Raw genomic sequence first — 7,401 nt, 5'->3', positions numbered from 1 at the left:
AGGAGACTAAGGCCAAGAAGGAACTAGAGGAGAAGCATGCACAGGCTATGTCGGAGCTGGCCGAAAATCTTAAGACGAGACTCTAGAGAGTTAAGACTCTGGTGTCTAAGGCGATGGCTTATGAGGCGGAGGCGTCGGACATCGACAAGTTGATCTTCCATAAGGACTTCATATTTCCTGCATCTCGATTTCATTCGTTTTGTCCCATCTCAGAAACTGACCGTGCGATTGTTTGTGTATATCAACATGTCTCAAATTTGAATGGACAGAAGACTCCAGCCTTTCCAGTACTGAAGCTTATGAAGAAGTCTGGAACTCTATTGACGATCTCTTCGAAGCTTTTGTTGTGGCATCACCGAGACGTTGTCCCTCAAGAGAGCTCACACTGCAATCATCGACAAGATGGCGAAGCTGATGAAGCTGGTGCCGGATCTGATCAGGGATTGGCAAGACTCTTCAAAGCTCGCGGAGCTGCCTCAATTGCCTTGGCCATTGATACGTCTCCAACGTATCTATAATTTCTGATGTTCCATGCTTGTTTTATGACAATACCAACATGTTTTGTTCACACTTTATATCATTTTTATGCGTTTTCCGGAACTAACCTATTGACGAGATGCCGAAAGGCCAGTTCTGTTGTTTTCTCGCTGTTTTTGGTTCCGAAAAGGCTGTTCGGGCAATATTCTCGGAATTGGACGAAATCAACGCCAAACCTCCTATTTTTCCCGGAAGGCTCCAGAACACCGAAGAAGAGTCGGAGAGGGGCCAGGGGGCCCCACACCATAGGGCCGCGCGGGCTGGCCTCTGGCCGCGCCGGCCTATGGTGGGGCCACCCTGCCAGCCCTCCTGCGCCGCCTCTTCGCCTATATAACCCCTTTCGACCTAAAAACGCGATAACTCTTGACGAAACTCCAGAAAGACTCCAGGGGCGCCGCCGCCATCGCGAAACTCCAATTCGGGGGACAGAACTCTCTGTTCCGGCACCCTGCAGGGGCGGGGAATTGCCCCCGGAGTCATCTCCACCGCCGTCTCCACCGCCATCGCTGTCTCCATGATGAGGAGGGAGTAATCCACCCCTGGGGCTGAGGGCTCTACCGTAGCTATGTGGTTAATCTCTCTCTCTGTACTCCAATACAATGATCTCGTGAATTGCTTTGCATGATTGAGATCCATATGATGAGCTTTGTATCGCTACTAGTTTATGTGCTACTCATGTGATGTTATTAAAGTAGTCTATTCCTCCTACTTGGTGTAAAGGTGACTAGTGTGTGCACCGTGTGGTTCTTGTCGTAGGCTATGATCATGATCTCTTGTAGATTGTGGAGTTAATTATCATTATGATAGTATTGATGTGATCTATTCCTCCTTCATAGTGTAATGTGGACGAGTGTGTGCACTATGTTAGTTCTTGGTTTATCTTGCAATGATCTATTATGCTCTAAGGTTATTTAAATATGAACATTGAATTGTGGAGCTTGTTAACTCCGGCATTGAGGGTTCGTGTAATCCTACGCAATGTGTTCATCATCCAACAAAAGAGTGTATGTAGCACATAAGAGAAAGAGTTATTATGCGATCAATGTTGAGAGTGTCCACTAGTGAAAGTATGATCCCTAGGCCTTGTTTCCAAACATCGAATCTCCGTTTATTTACTGTTCTGTTGCATGTTTACTCGCTGCCATATTTTATTCAGATTGCTATTACCACTCATATACATCCATATTACTTGTATTTCACTATCTCTTCGCCGAACTAGTGCACCTATACATCTGACAAGTGTATTAGGTGTGTTGGGGACACAAGAGACTTCTTGTATCGTGATTGCAGGGTTGCATGAGAGGGATATCTTTGACCTCTTCCTCCCTGAGTTCGATAAACCTTGGGTGATCCACTTAAGGGAAACTTGCTGCTGTTCTACAAACCTCTGCTCTTGGAGGCCCAACACTGTCTACAAGAATAGAAGCTCCCGTAGACATCAGCCATGTGCAAATCGTACTTCCCCGCCATGGATTTCGCGACAATCGCACGAAGAGTCCCCAAGGGCACCAACGTCAAGAAAGCTCTCGCGGAAACTGAAGGCTTTGACACGCTCTTTGCCCAGCGAGTGAATCACTCGGCGTGGTACAAGAAGCATGCTCCTTCGGCCGGTTTCTCCGGCGATGAGGAAGATGATGAGGAGGGCTCCGGGTCCAGCGCGCATCGATCCGACGATGACTCAGGCGACGGTTCCTGCAAGGATGGCACGTATCAAGCCTCGGAGGATGACCCAGAATCTTCCGAGTAATTCCAGAAAAACAATGAGACGCATCATTTTGGCCCCTTGGTGGGTTTGTAATAAAACTAAGTATTTGAAGTAGCTAGGACGAAACATATGCATGTGGGCGGAAGAAACTTATCCTGCGATCCGTTTTAACTTATGTATGCATTTTTCGTTCGTTTGTAAAGCAAGTGCTAGTTTCTTAGTTTTTCCGGCTTACTTGTTTGACCTTAAATGAGCCGGAAGACCTTTAGCCAGAAACGCTCGCCGACAGCGATAAAGCCCAATGGAGATCCGTCCATAACCGCGATAACAAGCCCCAGCCAAGGTGCCGAAAATCACTACCAGGAATCCACAGGTTCGCAAGGAAAAAACCTATCCACCAAAAAACTTAAGCTCACGTCCTAAAGGACGATTTTCAAAATCACAACTTTATACACGCCTAGGCGGAAAGATCCAGCTCTGCGGTTTTAGTCGGAAAACAAACATGATCCAAAAATGAACAATTAAAGGAGGTAAAAGACTCAAAGAGTGAACCATATGCTTTATTTCATCGATCATGTATCATAGCTGTTATACAGTATGTAATCTCTGGGAAACTAATTCTGAAAATGATGATGATAATAATTGCCATAGTGTCAGTGCTATCCATGCTTCCTCCCATAATGATATAGAAAGCTCTAAGCTTGGGGAAGAGGTGTTTGAAAATCCTTTTGCTACTGATCATTATGTGTTTGATACTTCTCCTTCTAATAACAACGATGGTGTGGACACAAATAAACCGACTGTGAAAGATAACTATTCTATTGATGACACTGTGCCTCCGATCTTTGATGATTATTATAAAGAATGCTATGATATAGGTTATAACTATCCTTATGAAACTTTTCATAGTCATGATTGGATTACCAAAAACAATTCCCTTAATATGCAACTTGTTTACCATGTTCAAATTCTTGATAATAATCTTGCTCCAATTACTATTAATGAGAATAACTTTTCTTATGCCAAATTTAATGATACTTCTATGCATATGAACCATGATAAGAATGTTTTAAGTGATGGGTATATTGTGGATTTCATCAATGATGCTACTGAAAGTTATTATGAGAGAGGGAAATATGGTTATATGCATCTTAATAATATTAAGTTTCCCCTCTTTATATCGAGAATCTTGAAGTTACTCGTGTTTTATCCTCTTATGCTTGTCACTTTGTTCTTCATGAATTCATTTGTGTACAAGACTCCTCTTCATAGGAAGCATGTTAGACTTAAATTTGTTTTGGATTTGCTTCTTGATGCTCTCTTTTTGCTCCAAATACTATTTCTGCGAGCGCATCATTAAAACTCGCTGAGCCCATCTTAATGGCTATAAAGAAAGAACTTCTTGGGAGATAACCCATGTGTTATTTTGCTACAGTACTTTGTTTTATATTTGTGTCTTGGAAGTTGTTTACTACTGTAGCAACCTCTCCTTATCTTAGTTTTGTGTTTTGTTGTGCCAAGTAAAGTCGTTGATAGAAAGGTTGATACTAGATTTGGATTACTGCGCGAAACAGATTTCTTTGTCTGTCACGAATCTGGGTCTAATTCTCTGTAGGTAACTCAGAAAATTAAGCCAATTTACGTGAGTGATCCTCAGATATGTACTCAACTTTCATTCAATTTGGGCATTTTCATTTGAGCAAGTCTGGTGCCCTAATAAAATCCATCTTTATGTACTGTTCTGTTTTGACAGATTCTGCCTTTTATTTCGCATTGCCTCTTTTGCTATGTTGGATGAATTTCTTTGATCCATTAATGTCCAGTAGCTTTATGCAATGTCCAGAAGTGTTAAGAATGATTGTGTCACCTCTGAACATGTTAATTTTTATTGTGCACTAACCCTCTAATGAGTTTGTTTTGAGTTTGGTGTGGAGGAAGTTTTCAAGGGTCAAGAGAGGAGGATGATATACTATGATCAAGAAGAGTGAAAGCTCTAAGCTTGGGGATGCCCCGGTGGTTCACCCCTGCATATTTCAAGAAGACTCAAGCGTCTAAGCTTGGGGATGCCCAAGGCATCCCCTTCTTCATCGACAAATTATCAGGTTTCTTCTCTTGAAACTATATTTTTATTCGGTCACATCTTATGTACTTTACTTGGAGCGTCAGTATGTTTCTTGTTTTTGTTTTTGTTTGAATAAATGCTTGTGTGGGAGAGAGACACGCTCCGCTGGTTCATATGAACACATGTGTTCTTAGCTTTTAATTTTCATGGCGAAGGATGAAACTGCTTCGTTAATTGTTATATGGTTGGAAACGGAAAATGCTACATGTAGTAACTCGGTATGATGTCTTGAATAACTTGATACCCGACAATTGTTGTGCTCATGTTTAAGCTCTTGCATCATATACTTTGCACCTATTAGTGAAGAAATACATAGAGCTTGTTAAAATTTGGTTTGCATGAGTGGTTTCTCTAGAGTCTAGATATTTTCTAGTGAGGTGTTTGAACAACAAGGAAGACGATGTATAGTCTTATAATGCTTGTAATATGTCTTTTATGTGAGTTTTGTCTGTACTAGTTCATACTTGTGTTTGTTTCAAACAACCTTGCTAGCCTAAACCTTGTATCGAGAGGGAATACTTCTCATGCATCCAAAATACTTGAGCCAACCACTATGCCATTTGTGTCCACCATACCTACCTACTACATGGTATTTATCCGCCATTCCAAAGTAAATTGCTTGAGTGCTACCTTTAAAATTCCATCATTCACCTTTGCAATATATAGCTCATGGGACAAATAGCTTAAAAACTATTGTGGTATTGAATATGTACTTATGCACTTTATCTCTTATTAAGTTGCTTGTTGTGCGATAACCATGTTTCTGGGGACGCCATCAACTATTCTTTGTTGAATATCATGTGAGTTGTTATGCATGTTCGTCTTGTCTGAAGTAAGAGAGATTTACCACCTTATGGTTAAGCATGCATATTGTTAGGGCATGTACAATAGTTTAGATACCTGCAGTCTGTAAAAATCCTCCACGTCAACTATAGACGGCCACCAAGACGCTCTTTACAATAGACTTGTTGTTTGCTATCTGCTAGCACCGCAAAATCAGCAAACTACCTACGGAACCTGCGTTGATTAGAGGACCAGCAGTTGCGGAAAATAAGAGAGATCCTGAAGGCCACGAACCCACGACAAGCGACGAGTCGATACAACGGGGAAAAGTCCGACGTTAACGAGCGATTTGTCCGGCAATAGATCGTCGTTAATTATACAGACGTAACTCGACAGTTTTTGGGTTTCTCTTTCTAACACGTCATTTACGTTCCTACGTGGCATGGCTTACAGACGGCTGATTAGACTTCATTGTACATGCCCTTAGAGAAGAACATTGGGCCGCTAACTAAAACCATGATTCATGGTGGAAGTTTCAGTTTTGGACATATATCCTCAATCTCATATGAGAAAATTATTAATTATTGTTACATGCTTATGCATAAAAGAGGAGTCCATTATCTGTTGTCTATGTTGTCCCGGTATGGATGTCTAAGTTGAGAATAATCAATAGCGAGAAATCCAATGCGAGCTATCTCCTTAGACCTTTGTACAGGCGGCATAGAGGTACCCCTTTGTGACACTTGGTTAAAACATGTGCATTGCGATGATCCGGTAGTCCAAGCTAATTAGGACAAGGTGCGGGCACTATTAGTATACTATGCATGAGGCTTGCAACTTGTAAGATATAATTTACATGATACATATGCTTTATTACTACCGTTGACAAAATTGTTTCATGTTTTCAAAATCAAAGCTCTAGCACAAATATAGCAATTGATGCTTTCCTCTTTGAAGGACCATTCTTTTACCTTTTATGTTGAGTCAGTTCACCTATCTCTCTCCACCTCAAGAAGCAAACACTTGTGTTAACTGTGCATTGATTCTTACATACTTGCTTATTGCACTTGTTATATTGCTTTGCATTGACAACTATCCATGAGATATACATGTTACAAGTTGAAAGCAATCGCTGAAACTTTATCTTCCATTGTGTTGCTTCAATGTCTTTACTTTGAATTTATTGCTTTATGAGTTAACTCTTATGCAAGTCTTATTGATGCTTGTCTTGAAAGTATTATTCATGAAAAGTCTTTGCTATATGATTCAATTGTTTACTCATTGAATTAACATTGTTTTGAATCGCTGCATTCATCTCATATGCTTTACAATAGTATGATTAAGATTATGTTGGTAGCATGTCACCTCAGAAATTATCTTTTATTGTTTACCTACTCGAGGACGAGTAGGAACTAAGCTTGGGGATGCTGATACGTCTCCAACGTATCTATAATTTCCGATGTTCCATGCTTGTTTTATGACAATACCAACATGTTTTGTTCACACTTTATATCATTTTTATGCATTTTCCGGAACTAACCTATTGACGAGATGCCGAAAGGCCAGTTGCTGTTTTCTGCTGTTTTTGGTTCCAGAAAGGCTGTTCGGGCAATATTCTCGGAATTGGACGAAATCAACGCCAAACCTCCTATTTTTCCCGGAAGGCTCCGAACACCGAAGAAGAGTCGGAGAGGGGCCGGGGGCCCCCACACCATAGGGCCGCGCGGGCTGGCCTCCGGCCGCGCCGGCCTATGGTGGGGCCACCCTGCCAGCCCTCCCTGCGCCGCCTCTTCGCCTATATAACCCCTTTCGACCTAAAAACGCGATAACTTCCGCCGTTTTTGGTTCCAAAAAGGCTGTTCGGGCAATATTCTCGAATTGGACGAAATCAACGCCAAACCTCCTATTTTTCCCGGAAGGCTCCGTGGTCACCGAAGAAGAGTCGGAGAGGGGCTGGGGGGCTCCCCACACCATAGGCCGCGCTGGCTCGGCCTCTCGGCCGCGCCGCCTATGGTGGGGCCACCCTGCCAGCCCTCCCCGCGCCGCCCTTCGCCTATATAACCCTTTCGACCTAAAACGCGATAACTCTGACGAAACCTGCAAAGACCTCGTGGGCGCCGCCGCCATCGCGAAACTCCACCCGGGGGACACGTAACTCTCTCGTTCCGGCACCGCAGGGCGGGGAATTGCCCCGGAGTCATCTCCACCGCCGCTTCCACCGCCATCTTCACCGCCATCGCCGTCTCCATGATGA

The sequence above is a fragment of the Lolium rigidum genome, chromosome 5 (assembly GCF_022539505.1).
Source record: "Lolium rigidum isolate FL_2022 chromosome 5, APGP_CSIRO_Lrig_0.1, whole genome shotgun sequence".
In the NCBI taxonomy this organism is placed as follows: Eukaryota; Viridiplantae; Streptophyta; class Magnoliopsida; order Poales; family Poaceae; genus Lolium; species Lolium rigidum.
This window is presented reverse-complemented; position numbering follows the sequence as displayed.